This window comes from Arvicanthis niloticus, chromosome 2 (genome assembly GCF_011762505.2).
Source record: "Arvicanthis niloticus isolate mArvNil1 chromosome 2, mArvNil1.pat.X, whole genome shotgun sequence".
Classification (NCBI taxonomy): Eukaryota; Metazoa; Chordata; class Mammalia; order Rodentia; family Muridae; genus Arvicanthis; species Arvicanthis niloticus.
In genome coordinates, this window is record NC_047659.1 from 124,862,738 (window position 1) to 124,882,329 (window position 19,592).

Here is a 19,592-nt window from a genome sequence, read left to right on the forward strand (position 1 = left end):
AGAGAGAGCTAGGCTATACATGCAGGGTGTGTGTGTGTGTGTGTGTGTGTGTGTGTGTGTGTCTGCGCGCGCGTGCGCACATGCCCTGACTTCTCACTGTGGCCTCTTCTCATCAAATTGCATGCGTTGGAGCAGAACACAATTCATGTGAACCAAAGACTCCTTAAAGTTATATAATGAGAGGGCAGAGCCATAGTTAAACAGATTTCTCAGGTTCCTTTTAGGTTTTAAAACATTCAAGGACTATAAACAAAACATTTATTCTTTTCCAGTGCAAATGGGTAGGGAACTGTGATAACTAACCTTTATCAAAAAAGTATCTCACAGTTTGAAATAAAACTGTACAAATATACATTTAGGAATTTATAGAAGGAAAAACTCTACTTCTAAAAACATACATAAACACCAAGGCAGTGGTGGCACATGCCTTTAATCCCAGCACTCAGGAGGCAGAGGTAGGTGCATATCTGAGTTCGAGGCCAGCCTGGTCTATAGCGTGAGTTCCAGGAGAGCCAAAGCTATACAGATAAACAATATGTAAGATTGTTTATAATGGAAAAGAATCAGAAATATTCATTGAGTATCACATAAATAGAATATGCCGTTAATAAAATTTAATTAGATATTATTTTAAGATTTAGAAAGAAATGTATGATATCCCAAAAGGGGGGAAAAAAAGTCATAACTAGTGGTGGTGCCAATATGCAGCCCACACCTCGGAAGAAGGAGGGAAAAAGGCTTGCAAGACTTTTTCTTCAAAAAAAAAAAAAAAGTTGTAGAACAATGCATAAAATAACTTCTTAAGAGAAAATATGTCAGTATATACAGTACAGAGAAAACAAAGGAGAATCACATTACACTACTCAACTCATAATACATTTGGAGCTGGGAACTAGAGAAAAGGAGATGCTGACTTTCATGGTCTATACAACAGGTGTTCAGTTTGTTGCAATAAACTACTGCTATGGGAGTTTAAAAGAAGAATCCTTTAAGTATAATTTGTAAAACAAAAGAAATAAGAAAAATGATAAGCATGATAAAATAGCTACTTAAAACTGATCAAGTATTGTTACATAAAAGGTAGCCAAATAAAACTCTCAAGACTAAAGAATAAAAACAAATTCTAGATGCTTTTAGGTAGGCACATAAAGACCTTTTATGAATTAAAAATGTACTTGTATGGGGCACCCTATAAAGGGTATTATAGTTCAGTTGGCAGAGCACCTACCTCATATGCATGAGGTTCTGAGTTGATCCCCAGCACCACATAGACCAGATGTACTGAGTGGCTCATGACTATAATCCAGTACTTGGGAGGATCCAATGTTTGAGGTCATTCCAGCTATATAATGAATCTGAGGTGAGCCTGGGTTGCATGAGATCCTGCCTCAAAAATGTTTTGTTTTTTTTTTTTATTTCTACTTCACAAATGAAAGTTCTTAACTTTAAGTAGGCGCACTCGCATGCGTGTGTGTTTTAAAGCAGATATTGGGTTAGGGAAATGGGTCAGTTGTTGGGTGCTTGCTATTTTTCCAGCAGACTAAAGTCTGGTTCCCAATACCCATGTCAGGCAACTCATAGCCTCCTATAACTCCAGCTCCAGGGATCTACTGCCCTCTTCTGGTGTCTGCAGACAGTCACACACTTTAAAAAGGCAGACATAAACTATCACAAAATCCTGCGAAAGAACTATCTCCCATTATATTATCATGTGCTTGTGTGTAACCTCTCACCTCAGCCTTGCTTTTAGCTATCTCTTGACACTGAAGTTTATCCTTAATAACCATCCACCAGTTTTGGTTATACTGAATACAACTTTATGTCAAGTCATACAGAGCAAACAGCCAACTAAGATGAGAAGTGAACGAGGCAGATGAACTAATTAGCATGGTCTCTTCTCTCAGACACACATTTCTAAGAAACCACAAAAGAAAAAATGCAACTTTACAGTAGAAAGACCTGGCAATCATCACCTTAGTCCTTTGATCATTTAAAAAATAACAATGTGGCAAACAAGTTATCATCAGGGTCAAGCACTGCAGGACCAAGTATTAAGTAGTATGACATTTCCTTAAAAATATGGATTATAAGCTGGAGAGATGGCTGGACAATTAAGAATACTTGCTCTTAATAGGACTTGGATTCAGTTCCCAGAACCTACATGGTGGCTCACAACCATCTGTAACTTCAGTTTCAGGGGATTCCATACCCAGTTCTGGCCTCCATGAGTAGCTAGCACACATACATACATGTAGGCAAACACTCATACTCATAAAATAAAAATACATTTTTTAAAATATGAAGAATTTGAAAGACATAAGCAATGAGGAAGTTATGAGAGAACAGAGAAATTTTTCTCCCTTGAGACAAAGTCTTTCAAGCCCTGGATACTCACTATACTTGAACTCAAATATCCACCTGCCTCTGCCTCCTCCTTCCAAGTGCCAGGACTAAAAGAGCATGCCACTATGCCTGGCTGGGAAATTCTTAAAGGTGAATTAAGCTCATTTAATTTTACTACAGAAGATAAGAGTCTCATCAAAGCAAGGAGAAAACTTTGAATGATATGCTACCCTTATATTGTAGCAAATAAATCTAATAAATTGTCCTTTAACAATGGAGGGCCAAAATTTAAGCCTAGTAGCCTGACATGTATTTTAACGTTGTTGGAATATGTCATAGAAGAATATGTTGATCAAAGCTGTATCAGTCTAATTGAAAAATAATAAGAGCTGAAAAACTAACTGAACTCTCTGGAAGATTCAAAAATACCTTTAAAGAAAGCTAGAAATCTGACCTGCCATGGAGAACCATTTCTCTGTAATCCCTTAAGCATCATTATACAAACCCAAAAACATATTATGATCTAATCAAGACTCTGAAGACACTAAACTTTGTGTCTGTTACTGCACTATCTGCTTAGATTTGTGTTTGTACCACAAATATTTGTTCATAAAATTGATGACATACACCACATTATTTTAGATAAAACCCATTTTAAAAAAATGTCAACACATTACAACTGCCCTTCTTCTCAAGGTCCAAACGCTCACTTATTGGTATAGGATTTCCTCAGCACACTGCTTCTCTGCCTATGTTAAGTTGTAATGCCTTTTTCAGCCTGACACACTGGATAACAGTGCTGAGCTTGGGCTTGTTAGGAGGCTATTTCTTTCCATAAAGTTAAATTTCATGAGCTTCCTGTTGACTTTACATATGTAGCTTTACTTTGGGGCTACACCTCATTTGGTACAGTTATTGATGGTATTTCCTTTAGTCACTTTTCAGGAAACTTCCCTCAATGAATATAAAGGAAAATAATTTTCCTGATTGTCAGGGAATTGAATGTCCATGTTTACAAGATCTTCCAAAATCTTTTTGGTGTGGACTCTGATGTTTTGATCATTACTCTTTCCAGTGTTGCTCTGGCTTTATTAGTAAGAGCTCAATTTATTTAGGCATTGGATTTATACATATAATATATAATGTGTGCATTAAAAGAAAGATTCAAACTGGGCATGATGACCCCTGCCCTTAATCCTAGCACTCAGGAGTCAGAGACAGGCAGATCTCTGTGAATTCCAGACCAGCCTGGTCTACAAAGTGAGTTCAGGACAGCCAGGGCTGTTAAGCGGGAAAAAAAAACCTGTCTCAAAAAAACAAAACAACAAAAACAAAAATGAACAACAACAAAAAACCCAAACTACCACCATCAACAACAAAAACCCAAAAACAGTATAAGTAACTTTAAAATTTTATTTATTATAATTTTGGGCACACATGTACACATACAGAGGCCAGAGAATAACTTTTTTTTTTCCTTTTTATTTAATCTTTTTTTACAGTCCAGATTTTATTCCCCTCCCAGTTCATCCTCTGACTGTTCCATATCCCATACCGCCTTCCCCCATCTTGAACAGGATGTCCCCACTCTCCCACACCCCACCCCACCAGTCCCTGGGGCCTCCAGTCTCTTGAGGGTTGGGTGCATCTTCTCTGAGTCCAAACCTGGCAGTCCTCTGCTGTATATATGTTGGGGGCTTCATATCAGCTGGTGTATACTGCCTGGTTGGTGGCCCAGTGTCTGAGAGATCTTAGGGGTCCAGGTTAGTTGAGACTGCTGGTCCTCCTACAGGGTCACCCTCCTCCTCAGCTTCTTCCAGCTTTTTCCTAATTCAACCACAGGGGTCAGCAGCTTCTGACCTGGTTGGGTGTAAATATCTGCATAGGACTCTTTTAGCTGCTTGTTGGATCTTTCAGTGGGCAGTCATGATAGGCTTCATTTTGTGAGCACACCATAGCCTCAGTAATAGCTTCAGGCCTTGGGGGTCTCGCCTTGAACTGGATGCAATTTGGGCCTCACTGGATTTCCTTTTCCTCAGGCTCCTCTCCGTTTTTGTCCATACAGTTCCTTCAGACAGGAACAATTATGGGTCGTTGTTTTTGATTGTAAGATGGCAACTCCATCCCTCACTAATGCCCTATCTTTCTACTGGAGGTGGGCTCTACAAGTGCCCTCTCCCCACCCACTATAGGGCATTTCATCTAAGGTCCCTTTGAGTCCTGAGAGTCTCTCACCCCCTAGGTCTCTGGTACATTCTAGAGGGTCTCCCCACCTCCTACCTCCCGAGGTTGCCTGCTTCCATTCTTTCTGCTGGCCCTCAGGACTTCAGTCCAGTTCCCCCCACCCAATACCTGATCACATTCCCCTCTTCCCCTCCTTGTTCCCTTTCCCACCCAGCTCCCTCCCTACCTACCCCATCTCCTGTGATTGCTTTCTTCTCCCTCCCAAGTAGGATTGAAGCATCCTCATTTGGGCTCTTCAGCTTGTTAATCATTTTTGAGTTCTGTGGATTGTATCCTGGGTAGTCTGTACTTGGCTAATATCCACTTATTAGTGAGTAGATACCATGCATATTTTTTGGATCTGAGTTACCTCACTCAGGATGATATTTTCTAGTTTCATCCATTTGCCTGCAAAACTCATGATGTCCTCGTTCTTAATAGCTGAGTAGTATTCTGTTGTGTAAATGAACCACATTTTCTGTATCCACTCTTCTGTTGTGGGACATCTGGGTTGTTTCTAGCTTCTGGCTATCACAAACAAGGCTGCTATGAACATAGTGGAACACGTAGCCCTATGGCATGGTGGGGCATCTTTTGGGTATACTCCTAAGAGTAGTATTGCTGGGTCTTCAGGTAGATCTATTTCCAATTTTGAGGAATCTCCAGATTGATTTCCAGAGTGGTTGTACCAGTTAGCAATCCCATCAGCAATGGAGGAGTGTTCCCTCTTTTTCCACATCCTCACCAACATGCGCTGTCACCTGAGGTTTTGATCTTAGCCATTCTGACTGGTGTGAGGTGGAATCTCCAGGTCGTTTTAATTTGCATTTCCCTGATCACTAAGGACTTTAAACATTTTCAAGTGCTTCTGAGCCATTCAAGACTCCTCTGTGGTGAATTAGTGGTTTAGATCTAGACCCCATTTTTTGATTGAGTTGTTTGGGGTTTTGGTGGTTAGCTTCTTGAGTTCTTTATATATTTTGGATATTAGCCTTCTATCAGATGTGGGATTAGTGAAGAATTTTTTCCCAATCTGTAGATTGCCGATTTGTCCTATTGACCATGTCCTTTGCCTTACAGAAGCTTTCCAGTTTCATGAGGTCCCATTTATCAATTCTTGATCCTAGAGCATGAGCCATAGGTTCTTTTTAGGAGATCTCCCCTGTGGCAATGAGTTCAAGGTTCTTTCCTACTTTCTCTTCTATTAGATTCAGTGTATCTGGTTTTATGTTGAGGTCTTTGATCCACTAGGACTTGAGCTTTGTGCAAGGTGACAAATATGGATCTATTTTCATTTTTCTACATACAGACTGCCAGTTAGACCAGCACCATTTATTGAAGATGCTTTCTTTTTTCCATTGTATATTTTTGGCTTCTTTGTCAAAGATCAAGTGTCTGTATAGTTTTACTTCTGGGTCTTTAATTCTATTCCACTGATCAATGTGTCTGTCTGTCTCTGTACCAATACCATGCAGTTTTTATCACTACTGCTCTGTAGTATAGCTTGAGGTCAGGGATGGTGATTCCCCCAGAAGTTCTTGTTTTCACTAGTCTGGGTGTTTTGCTTTTCCAGATGAATTTGAGAATTGCTCTTTCTATGTCTTTAAAGAATTGTGTTGGGATTTTGATGGGGATTGCATTGAATCTGCGGATTGCCTTTGATAGAATGGCCATTTTTACTATGTTAATTCTGCCAATCCATGAGCATGGGAGATCTCTCCATTTTCTGAGATCGTCTTAAATTTCTTTCTTGAGAGACTTGAAGTTATAGTCAGACAGACCTTTCATTTATCTGGTTAGAGTTACCCTAAGATAGTTTATTTACTTATATTTATTTATTTATAGTTTATTTAGTTTATAGTTAATGTGGCTATTGTGAAGGGAGTAACTTCTGAGAGTAGGTTCTCTCTTTCCACCATGTGGGTGCTGGGGTGCAAACTTAGGTCATAGGTTTGCTGACAAGTACCTTTCCTGCTCAACCATCTTGCCGGGCCTAAAATGATCCTTAAAATAATCTAATTCTCTAATTAAAACCAAACAATTATTTAAGAGAGAAAAAAAAGATGTCTGTATTTGTAAGAGATGCATGCTGAAGACTTTGCAGTATGGTATCAAAATATCTTTTATCTTTGGTTGTGAGCCTAGTCTTTAACAGCTGAGCCATCTATCTCTCTGGCCCAAGATGTCTTTATTTTTGTATAGTTTAACACATTAAGAATATAGCAATGGGCTGGAGAGATGGCTCAGTGGTTAAGAGCACTGGCTGCTCTTTCAGAGGACCCAAGCTCAATTCTCAGCAACTACATGGCAGATCACAACTGTCTGATATATTAGGGCCAGGGCAACGGACATCCTTTCACCAATGCCCAATGCACATAAAAAATAAAATTAAAAGAAGAAAAGGAATATAGCAACATGTTGAGCAGAGACAGCAGGCACTATTTAGGTTTTGTGTGTACAAAGATTTGTATGATGGAGTATTTAAAGTATCACCCAGTCCCCTGCTAAACTGTGATATATTGCAACTGTGCTACAAGTAAAACAAAATTATAAAATCCAATATTAACTAGTAGCTAGCAGCAATAGGAACTGGTAGTCATTCTGAGAAATAATATGACAATGTGGCCAAAAAGTAATATCCTTAGTCCTTAGTCCTAACTCACTTAGTTTTAACTCACTTTAGGGAATATGGTCTAGCAGAAAAATGGGAAGGGCTTATAAACAGATGTTACAAAAATACAATTGAGAACAGAAGTAAAAAGAAACTGAAAAATACTTAAACATCAAATATATCGAGATATCAAGATTCATTATTTTATAGCCACTAAAAATGAAATATATAGACATGACTAAAAGTGTACTAATACTGTTACTGAATAATAAAAATCACATTATTTGGGAGGCAGAGGCAGGTCCATCTCTTGAGTTTGAATCCAGTTTGTTCTACAGAACTAGTTCTAGGATAGTAGGACAGCCAGGACTACACAGAGAAACCCCGTCTCCAAAAACCAAAAACTAAACAAACAAAACAAAAACTCTGCAGTGACATCCTGCTCACAAACACTGTACAGCCACCAAAGTTACCACCATGCAAATATCCTAAACCTGGTACTCATGTCATCAAAAAAAACTGTTCTGGCATCATCTCCACAACTCAACACACCAGCAAACAGACACCTCACCATTCTACTATCTAAATAACTTTAAACTCTTTTACATCTAGCATTCCCTACTCTCTCATTCATTAACTAGTCAATTTTTTGATTGTGTATGTGTGTTTACGATGTATGTGAGACATACATGCCATGGTGCAAATGCAGAGGTCAGAAGACAAGTTTGTGGAAAGCAGCAAGCACCTTTACCTACTAAGCTATCTTGCTGGCTTATTTAGAAAATTTCAATTTAATAGCTCTGTGTCATCTCAAATTCTACCTATTATGAGATGAACTGTGACCAGACACTGATATGGCATGCCTTTAGTCCCAGCGCTCAGGGGCAGAAACAGATGAATCTCTGAGTTTGAGGACTTCCTGGTTTACAGAGTGAGTTCCAGGACAGTCAGAGCTACACAGAGGAAAACCCTGTCTAAAAAAAACAAAACAACCAAAGAAAGAGGAATTGTATCCTCAGATCTATTTAATTTAACAATTTATTCTCAGAAAAGGGATTAATTTGAAATAGGAAACTAGTTAGGATGAGGAGGCTCTAATCCAATGACTCTTATCTTTTTAAGGACACTTGGACACTAGAAAAGCTCCACATGACAACAAAGGAAGAAACCAGAATGATGTGATGGAAACAAGGAGCACCAAAAACTGACGTAAGGTGAGAAGTGTGGCACAAATCTCTAATCCTGGCATTCTGAGACTGAGGTAAAAAGGCAGAAGGATTGTCCCAAACGCTGAGGAACCATGCCTTGTTGACATCCTAAGTTCAGAGTCTAGCCTATTCAGCCTCCAGAACTATAAAAGAATAAACTTTAGGTATTTTAAGTCACTGAGTTTACCTCTCTGTAATTGAAGCCTAAGAAAACCAGTATGCCACCTTTTTCATAAAACTTCCTCTTTAACTTTAGAAACAAGATGTGATATATTTTCTGAATCCCCACACCCCTGTATTGTTTGGTATCAAGACAGGGTCTTGTGATGCAGTCCAGCTGAACCAGAACTCACTATGGTCCAGAATAGATTCAAACCTGTGGTACTTCTTCAGTTTTATTCCACCAAGTGCTGTGATTCTCTTTTCCCTCCTTTTATGTTCACAGGACCTTGCTAGATGAACTTTTTATGAAAGGTAGAAACTATTGATGGTCCTCTGTACCTGAAGATGCAGCATTAAAATGGTAGAGGCCTAGAGAAATGGCTCAGCACTTAAGAGCACTGGCTGCTCTTCCAGAGGAGGTGGGGTTCAATTCCCAGCTCCCACATGGCAGCTTATACCTGTCTGTATCTCCAGTTCCAAGATTTTGTCACTCTCATACATGCAGGCAAAACTCCAATGAACATAAAATAAATTATTCAAAAAAGAAGGCAGAAAAATGCATTTGTATTCATTCTTTTTATTATTCTCTAAACAAAATAGTATAGCTAATTACATAGTATTCATATTATATTATAAATAATCTAGAGATCATTCCAAGAATACAAAAGGATACACAGAGGCTAAATGCAAATAAGACAGCATTTTATATAGGGGACTTGAGTATCTATGAGTTTTGGTATCCAAGAGGGTCTGAAATAAATCCTCCATGGATACTGAAGCCTAAGCACACTCATTAACTGTGAGTGTCTCGATGTCTGGTGCGCTGTCATTATATACTGACTACTAGTTACATTCCCTGCCCCAGCACACTTATTTTCATCTGAATAGTTCTGAATGTACCACCTCCACATATGCTGACAAGTTAAATATACCACAAAATTTTCCTACTGAAAATTCATATTTTGTTTTCTTGGTGCTGGGGACTTAAGCCAGGCCCTTGAGCATTTGAAACAACTACTCTATCACTGAATTATATATCCAGTCCCAAAGACACTATTTCATAGGAAACACTCATAGCTACTTATTATGTCAAGTCATATAATATTGATATGTATATACATTGCTCTTAGCTAATGTTCACAATGGAAAGGGATGTTTCAAAAAAAAATTCTGTGGGAAATACTTGATTTCTCTTCTCACTATCTAGGCCAGGCTGGGTAGGAAATAAAAATACCCCTGCCTCCAGCTCCTGAATATTGGGATTATAGGCATATGCCATGGCCCCTACCTAGACTTGATTTTCTCTTAGTCTAATAAAACATAGTCTACCTAAAATCTTCCCAGCATTGCTGGCATTCGGTAGAAAACAATGGTGCTTTTGAATTTTTCCAACTGTTTAAAGTTCTTCAAGTCTGAGGCTGGAGATGGCTTAGCAGATAAGAGCATTGACTGTTCTTCCAGAGTTTCTAAGTTCAATTCCCAGCAACCATATGGTAGTACACAACCATCTGTAATAGGATCCAATATTCTCTTCTGGAGTGTCTGAAGACAGCTACAGTGTACTCATAAGAATACATAAAATAAATAAATCTTTAAAAAATTCTTTAAGTCTACATTTTATAGAAAGGCCACAGAGTTACTTTCATAGAGCACTAAATACATATGGAAAGGGAGCTTGTGAGATGTGCAGCAGGTAAAGGCACTGGCTGCCAAGCCCAATGGCTTAAGTTCAATTCCTGTGAGCCACATGGTAAAAGGAGAAAACAGACTCCCACAAGTTATCCTCCGACCTCCACATACACAACAAAACTAATAACCAAATATAATTTTAAAATTTAATAATATAGGAAGAGACTTAACCCAATGAACAATCTCCCAAACAGGAATCTGATAAACAAATTCATCACTATTTCTTCCCATGAGACATCTGTTTTATCTTTTAAACGATGTAACTAAGCGGGCACTGTGGACTACACATTTGATGACAGGCTAGTGTCCATAAACGAGCTGGCTAGTGAGAGCTTCTGCTGCCTCTGTGTGTGCATACTGGGAATGCTGAACTTAGACATGGATATCTACAAAACATAAATACCGATTTATAGCTTAAGTGCCCTTTAAATTTGGTGATCATTAGGATTATTAACTGACCCATTAATATTATTAGCTGATTACTACTATTCTAAAAGACACAGAAAATCCCTTCCAAGTTAATTAAGTGTTCTGGTTTGTATATAAAATTTAGCTTATCAAACTGTATGGCTGCTATTACTCCACCAAAGGGTTTTATTCCCTTTCTGTATTCATCCATAAGCCATCTAAACATTTATTAATTTAAAAAATATTTTACTAGTTACTATTTGTTTATGTATGTATGTTTAAGGAGCTCAGAGGGCTGTCAGATCTCCTGGAAATGGAGTACAAGCAGTTATGAGCTGCCTAATATGGGTGCTGGAAATCAAACCAGGTCCTCTGCAGGAACAAGATGCACTCTTACTTACTTGCTGAACCACTGTTCCAGGTCTAGAGATTTATTAATTAACTTAGCAAATATTTGTTGAGCTCCTAGATACCAACCACACATATTTTTTAGAATAAAGTAGAAAAAGATAAAAAAAAAAAATAAAGGTAAATAAATATGCTAGAGTACCCGGTAGGTAGACAATGAAGACAAAGGGAGAATGTAGGAGCGACACTTGGCTCAGCCCTCAAGAAGCACCCAATCTAAGGAGCAGGGAGGGAACAAGCCAGCTCCATCACTTCCCTTTCTCTCTGTGTTGGTCCAGTATGTCACAAAAGGGCTTCTCTTTCTACAGTTTTCATTACAACATGGCTTCCCACTGTTTAGTCGAACAAGTCAACCTCCTGAGTCTCAATCAAGAACAGAACCTTCAAAGTCTTCCATGAACCAGGTGTGTGGCATAAACCTGTAATCCCAGCACTCAGGAGGAAGTCAGGAGCATCTCAAATTCATCACTAACCTGATCTAGAGAGATGTCTCAAAACAACACATACAATCAAAACAGACTTCCATGGTTCGTTAGCACACAATGCACACATTAGGAAGACAGGCTTTGCAACTAGGCTGCCTGAATGCAAATTTATCATCAACTGTTACCTGTATTTCTTGCTTAGTTTATAAAGGGGGATTTTAAAAACCAGAAGCTTCTTCAAGTTATTATGAAAATCAAAAAAAGAAAAGAAAAAAGCAAACTGTGAAATGCTCTGCGTGTGTGCAGCAAACAGTAAGCATGTAAACCCTGAGCACTAGCGATGCTTTGACAAGTTTTATCTATCACTATTGCTGCCATTCACTCTTCGTTTTGAGCCTTATCTCCAAAAACACTGTCTAACAACCTGTTTTCCAGGCAAACTAGACTCTTATTTTTATTTGTTGGGGTGCACGTGTCAAAGGAAAACTTTATTAAGTCAGTTCTGTCCTGCTTTAATGCAGAGCTCTGGCCATCAAACTCGGGTGGCAAGTGCCTTTATCTACTAAGCTGTGTCACACGCCTCAAACTAGACTCTCTACTATTTCCTGAACACACACCATTATACTCATGATGCATCAGTCTGTAAAGCAGTGTCATCTTTAAGAATTAAGATCCTCGACATTCTTGATACTATACTTCAACTCCTTAACACACTACAGACACTTATCACATGCATTCTGGCATATTCATCTTGGTATCCTATAAACTGTACAGTGTAGAGTTCTAGCCAGTTTGTGGCATAAATGGCAGGTAGTAAAATGAACTCCTCCTTCCTCTCTCATGTGAACTATTAAGACAGCAACTCCATATCACAAGTACAAAGACCTCTTTTTTTGCAACATTTTTTAAAGCTGGCTATCAAGTTCTCTATCACCAGTGTGGTAATTTCTAATATAGCATAGCATCCAAAAATAGTAGGTGCCTAAATATCCACAGAATTGAACTGAGTTTTACCTCATCTTATAAATTAAATTAACATTTTATTCACTGTGTTCAAGTGAAGCTCAGTCTCTTGAATATATTTTAGTATTTAGCCTGTCCACAAACCCATGTCTACTTTCAGCCATTCTGACCTTATCCCATTTGCTATATCTTAGTTTAGGAGACAATATTCAAAATTCCAAAAAAGAAAAAAATCAGAAAATCAAATGTCTATAGAAGCATAAAACTAAATACTGCAGAACACAAAGAACTAGAAAATACATCTGCCTACAAGTATCACTGAGTTTTTCTATGAAAGAATACAAGCTTAGTGTTGATAGATCTTCCAGGTTTTCAAGACAAGTCAGAAATTCAGGGGTTTGTGTAAAAATTTAAAGACATTAAAAATATTGCATGAGTCAAACAAAGTATGTATGCAGGTCAAAGTCAACCACAGGTTGCTAGTTTGTATCCTCTGTGACAAAATTATTTACAAAAGTGAGGAATTTGGGAGTTAAGGCAGCCCTAAACCAAGCTATCCCTTCCAATCATCTCAGCCTAGGTCTCAGTCATTCGGACTTAACCTGGGAGCCAAATATATGTGACAATTTAGTGAACTATAGTGAATCCCTACTTTGTGCCAGGTGCTGGAAAGTGAGACATGAACAGTGGCTATAAATAGCAGGTAACATTTATTGAACATTTTGTAAGTACCAGACACTATTCTACGTGTTACATGAGTTAATTCACTCCTTTTAGCAACTCTATTAAATACTATTATCTTTATTTTAAAGATAAAGCTGAGGCACAAAGTTATATAAATCTCTCCCAGGTCAATTAGTAAACAAGAAAGCTGAAATTAGGACCTCAGATTATACCAAGAAGCTTATAATTTGAAAGCAGGTGCTAGTCAGTATTTGGTATTGAGATAAGTGATTATATATAAATGAAATAATAAAATTGCACCTAACCTCATCCCACACACAAAGTGGACCAGAAATCTAAACATTAAAGGCAAACAATTGAGATTCCAGAAGATCATTTACACAGTAACTTAACATCTTGGGGAAGGAAAAAAAAATTGATAAAATTGACATTAAAATTTCAAACTTTTAGCAACCTTATACAGATGTAATTAATTTATTTAAATACTTTTATGTGTAGGAATGTTTTGCCTAAATATATGTATGTGTACCATATGTATGCAGTGCCCATGAAGACCAGAAAAGGCATTGGGTTCCAATATTGGACACTTGCCAAGTGGGTGCTGGAAACTGAACATGGGTCATGCACAAAAGCATTGAGTGCTCTTAACCACTGAGCCATCTCTCTAGCACCCCTCCCTGATTCTTTCCCATGCTGAGGATCAAGTCCAAGGCACTGAGCAAATTATGTATTCTCAACTCTCAGAGTTTTAAAATATGTAACAAACTGAGAAATGACATCTGTAATACACATATACAAGAGTTAATAATTAGAATATATAAAGAAATATTTTAAAAATAATCCAATAGAAATATATAGTCTAACAGAACAAGCCCCTGCTGGGTGTAAATTATATAAACCTGAGACTACCTCAGTTAACCCACTCAGCAGATTCTAAAACAGTCAGTTTGCTATCACTGAACAATAAAAAGTAGCCAAGGGTCTATAGCCTACTGCAGGTATACAGAGTGGAAGGGGAATCCAGCCAGAAGAGCGCGGGTAAGATGGCAATTCTCCATGGTATAGAAATTGACATAAATGTTGAACAACTAATGCATCAAAAGTAGATCAGGTACTAACAAACATTTGCAAAAGAGTATTTTCAACTTTGTGAACTGATATAAATTCTCTATAACAACTGCTCAATTCTGCAACTGTAAGCACTTACAGCATGGATGCTGTGTAAATCAGTGTGGTCATGCTTCAGTGAAACATTATTTACAAAAAACAGGTTAGTCAACAAGATTTAACCTATGAGCTAGTTTGGTGCTCCTTAATATAAGAAGCTGAGATTCCTCTACTCTAGGAATATTCATTCTCTGCATCCTGCCACTACCTTTTATGTCAGCTGACACCTCTAATATCTAACCAAAAACTATACTACATTTAACAGCTTTGGAATGGTAAATACAAAAACAACAAAAACCCTACAACAACAAAACAAAAACCCTCTAACTTATTATCTGTGACAATTTTCTACTTATCTTTATTTCACCGGAAAAAAATGTTTTTGACAGTCATCATCCAAACTGGAGTTTAAAAAGCTTCCTTATCACTCACAGTATCGGTTACCAACACCTGGAATAGCTAATTCTGCTCAGTGTCCACTCTCTGCACCTTCATTTTAGCCCTTATTGTTTCTTTCCTTTCTCTTCAGTCTATCCTCCATATCTGAAAAGAACATTTATTTGTGCTTAGAAGATAGCTCAGTTTGTAAAGTGCTTGTCTTCCAGGCAAGAGGATCTTTGTTCCATAACAGGAACCAATTAAAAAACAAACAAACACACACACACACAAAAAAACGGGTATTTTGGTGTACAGTTTTAATCTCAGTGCCGAAGAGGCACAGACAAGCAGTAAGCCTGTGCTTACTGGCCAGCTAGCCTACCCTACTTGACAAATTCCAGGCCATCAGGGGATAAAATGATAGATAAGCCAACTGATAGACAGACAGACGGATGCATGCCAAGCTGAACAGAACAGTGCCTAAAAAATGACAACAGAGACTGAACTCTGGGTTCTACACACATGAGCACATATTCGCTCTCTCTCTCTCTCTCTCTCTCTCTCGCTCGCTCTCTCTCTCTCTCTCTCTCACACACACATATACTCTCTCTCTCTCTCTCTCTCACACACTCACACACACACACACACACACACACACACACACACAGCACGCATCCATTCATCTCCTAAAAATTAAACCTCATTATATACTTCCCCCTCTCAAAAATCTTGACTACCCCATCCTCAGGTGAGGAGAAGTCAGGCTAAACTCCTCAGTCAAGTCTACCAACCTTTCTTGTCTTGTCTCTGATCATACCTGCATATATACTGTTCTCAACATTATTCAAGGTACATGTCTTTGAAATTACTTCTTAATGTGCTGGTAACAGACTATAGGATTTGGAAGATAGCTCAGGTGGTAAAATGCTTATCCCACAAGAGCATAAAGACCTGAGTTTGGAACCTTAGTCCTAACAAAGGCAGGGTGCACATCTGTAACCCCATGCGGGAAGGTAGAGACTGGCAGGTCCCTAAAGCTCCTTGGCTAGTGAGCCTACCTGGATCAATAAGCTGGAAGGTTAGTGAGTGGCCCTGTCTCAAAATATAACATGGTTAGGGCTGTAGAATGGCTCAGGGGGTAAAGGCACTAGCTGTCAAGCCTGATGACCTGAGTTTGGTCTAGCAGATCTGCATAAGTAGAGAGAGAAAAGATTCTTTCAAGCTGTCCTCATATCTCCACATGCATGCCCCCACATTCACCCACATACCCAAATAACTGAGGAACAGAGAAGAAAATGTCAAGGTAAAAACAAAAATAATAAAGCAGAGAAGCAATCAAGTAAGACACCAAAGTCAACCTCTGGCCTTCACATGCATACACACATATTCAAATAAATACCACACACCCCCATACAGTGCAAGGGGTATTATTCAGCATGACAGTGCTGACCCAGATTGAGCAAGGTCCTGAGTCTGATCCCCACCACCACATTCACAAAAAGGTATGTGTGGAAATACATCAGCATAGATGTTTATAGTTAGTAACTATTATAATGTAATTGCTTTTCTTTGTAATCCAATGTACTTTATTTTATACAATTAAAAATATTATTTTGAGAGAGGTTCATGTGTTTCACTAGACACTACAGGGGCCATGGCACACATAAGACCAGACCTCTCTGCATTAGGAAGGCTCAGAAAAGTTGCTATTGAATATACCTAAGGCATTTAAAATCCTTACAAGTTCTTTTAGCTAAAGTCTTTTTTGTGCTTGGATAAAACCAAGGACCTTATATTGTATGCTAAATACTGTACCATTACTACATCACTAACCCCGGAAAGTCTTTTTTTTTCCCTCCTGAGACACAGCCTTGAAAGCAGTCTCCTGCCTCAGTCTCCTGTTCACTGAGATTATAGATGTGAGCCACTGCACCTAGCTTCTAAAGCTTTTTTGATTATATGGGGCTCTGTACTGTCATTCTTTGCTATATCCACTTACAATGGATTCCAGGCCCTCCTAAGATATCAAAATCATTATATGAAGTGGTATAGTATCTGTATATACCCTATACCTGTAACATCCCATACGATATAAATGTCATGACAACAGTTGCTAAGCTGTCTAGGGAAGAATGACAAGGAAAAAAAAAGGTATATTTCGCATAGATGTAATTTTTAAAAATGAATGTTTTCAATTCGTGATTTGTTGAAGCTGTAGATGTAAAACCCAGGACATTAAAAGTCAACTATGTATCACTGGCTGATTTATCTCCTGGTCCATTAAACTCTGGATTCCCTATAATAGCATAACTTAAAGAGAACATGTTGGAGAGTCTAGGTCTCTATCATCCTTCTTTTTTTTTTCCTTGTAGGCTTTTTGTGTTCTTTGCTGTGCAGTAAACATCTAAAAGAAGGGCATCTTTTAACTCTACAAAGAGGTTTTTTGTTGATGCTTTTTTTTGTACTAATGGAGATCTAGAAAATATCCAATAATTGATTATCTATAATTTTTGTATCCCACTCAGCCTGTATACTGACAAACTTGTTCAAACAAAACTTAACGGCTCTCTAATATATGGTACCTTTTGGCTTAGTAAAATCCTTTGAGGAAAGGTGTTGAATGAGGAAGCAGTAGGCCCTATCCAAGAGCCCCAGTCACCAACATGACATGTCTTGGCAAAGCAACTACCTTTCTATGTCTCAGGCTAAAATCACTACTTGATCTGAAGTCATGACATGATATCCAAAGCCACTGAAGTTTTTCCATACACATGCTTCACCATTCTAACTGGTTTCAACAAGACCTTTCAGATGACCTCTTCAGGTGACCCTGCTCTTTAAGCAGTGGCTGTCCCCTTCCAGGAAAGACACTTTGGGTCACCGCCCCCTAACAGTCGGGTCCCTCCTTTTAAAGACAACTCCTTAAGTGGCTGGAGGTTCTGTCCTTTCCTAACCAGTTCCACTCGTACCTTTTGCTCTGTGTCCAGCTCCTACATCCAACCCCCGCCACCCTTTCTTTCCTCATCAAGTTCTTCCCTTTTCCTGTTGCTGCCTCCAACCGGACTAGAAGCTCCTCTGAGGCTCCTCGGGGCTCACAGGTCCTGAGACCCTTGGGAGTCATAAAGGCTGGCCATTCAGCGCCTGGACCTTTCCAGTCTGATTCCCGCGTCAGTACCCCACTCTTGATACCCGCGTTCGCAACCCCCATTTCTAAGCAATCACCTCCTGTGCACGCAAAGAACTATTCGAGCCCTGACAGCCAGGACCTGGCCCCTAAGCCGCCTCCCCTACCCCTGGGTATGACTCCGGGGTTCGGAGCACTGCGAAGGGCCTAACCCTGCCCCACCGCCCACCACCCCCTCAGCCCACCAACCCCAACGCAGGTCCCGTTCGCTCCCGGGGTCTTTTCTCCGCGCTCCTAGCCCCGACCTCACACCCCGATGTAGCCCGCTGCTGGGCCGGAGCGCCACCCCGCTCAGTCCCCCGGCCGCCCTGCACTCCCGCAGCGCGCCGACCCCGCGCCCCGCACCCTCCCCACCGCCACCCCGTCGCTCCCGCCCGCGCCCCGCCCGCAGGCCCCGGGCCCGCTCCCCAACATGGCGACGGGGACACGAGCGCGGCGGCGGGTGGGGCGGCTGCGGGCCCGGGCCGCACTCCGGCCGAGCTGCACGGCCGCCCGGCGCCATCTTCGCGCGCCGGGCCCGGGCGGCGCCTCCTCCCCACGAAGCCAACCCGGCCGGGCCCGGGACGCCCGGCAGGCCCACCCCTTACGGGCCAGCGTCGCCGTCGCCTCACCTGAGCGCGGCCCCGGCCCTCCCGGGCGGGCCTCGCAGCGCCGGCCCGGGCCGTGCGTGCCCAGCGCCCTCGGCGCGTCCGTCCGCCCGTCCTCGCGTGTGCCCGTCTGTCTGGCCGTCGGCGCCCGGCCGCCCGCAGCCCGACCCGGCAGGGCCTCAGGGAGCCGGTGGGGAGGGGGGGGATGGGCCGGACCGGGCCGGGGAGGGAGGGGGAGGGAGGGAGAGAGGGAGGGAGCGCGGCGGGGGCGGGGCGGGCCCGAGGGGCGGGGCCCTGTCCACGTGATCGGGCGTCCCCGGGCGCGCAAGGTGGAGCGCGCGAGCCTGAGAGCGAGCGAGCGAGCGAGTGTGGGAGCTCCGGTGCTGAGTCCGATCTCAGTCCGGTTAGACGTTCAGCGCAGTCCCAGAGGATGGTTGTGTATACTGGGTACGTTAATGCTCCATGCCTCAGTTTGCTCATCCCAACTATGGGAATAACAGTATTCCCTGGTGCAGAAGAAATGGGGGGAAAGACTTGGAGAGCGTTTGACACATCGGGCTGTTATTGCCATTATTAGCATAGAGTCTAAGAACAGTGGCGATAAAGATAACCTTTATTATTCTCCTATAAATATTGCCCTACTATGACCCACCACCACTCTAGCAAACTCTGTAGGTGCTCACAAAATGTAACTGTTGAGTTGAACAAGTGTGGGCGGGATTACTGGCCTCTCTTCTCTCTTCCCAAAGTTGGGCTGGGCCTAGATTCACTTAAATCAGTTCTCCCCACTTAGCTCCATGCTTTTCTTTGCCTCTCTGAATCTCAGCTTCTTCCGCTGTAAGGGAGTCCGGGGCAGGGATTAGGACAAATGGATTCTTAACTCAGTTGTATTGTCTGTATTGTCTCATCTAAGAGAGACGCCTGTAATTCTTTCATTCCACCGATATTTCTTGAGCACACACTGCACTTAGACTAGTACAGGAGCCCCTCTATTATGATTTTTGTCGGCAACATTCCTTAGTCAGAAATCACTCTCTTATTAAAAATGATTCGACAAAATTTAGATTTTGTGTGTGTGTGTGTGTGTGTGTGTGTGTGTGTGTGTGTGTGAGAGAGAGAGAGAGAGAGAGAGAGAGAGAGAGAGAGAGAGAG

At 40.8% G+C, this 19,592-nt stretch overlaps 1 protein-coding gene across 6 annotated transcripts in view; it reads right to left on the bottom strand.

Moving 5' to 3' along the window:
- The window catches only part of Ncoa6 (nuclear receptor coactivator 6), a 78,803-nt gene extending 60,161 nt beyond the window's left edge, over window positions 1–18,642 (bottom strand). For 2 of the 6 annotated variants that reach the window (XR_013108931.1, XM_076930056.1), the window contains exon 1: window positions 18,465–18,642. The gene's annotated coding sequence lies outside the window, so the exon portion shown is untranslated. The remainder of the gene's footprint in view (window positions 1–18,464) is intronic. The other 4 variants (XM_076930055.1, XM_034494395.2, XM_034494394.2 and 1 more) reach the window with 2 other exon arrangements.
- Between the last annotated feature and the right edge of the window lie 950 nt (window positions 18,643–19,592).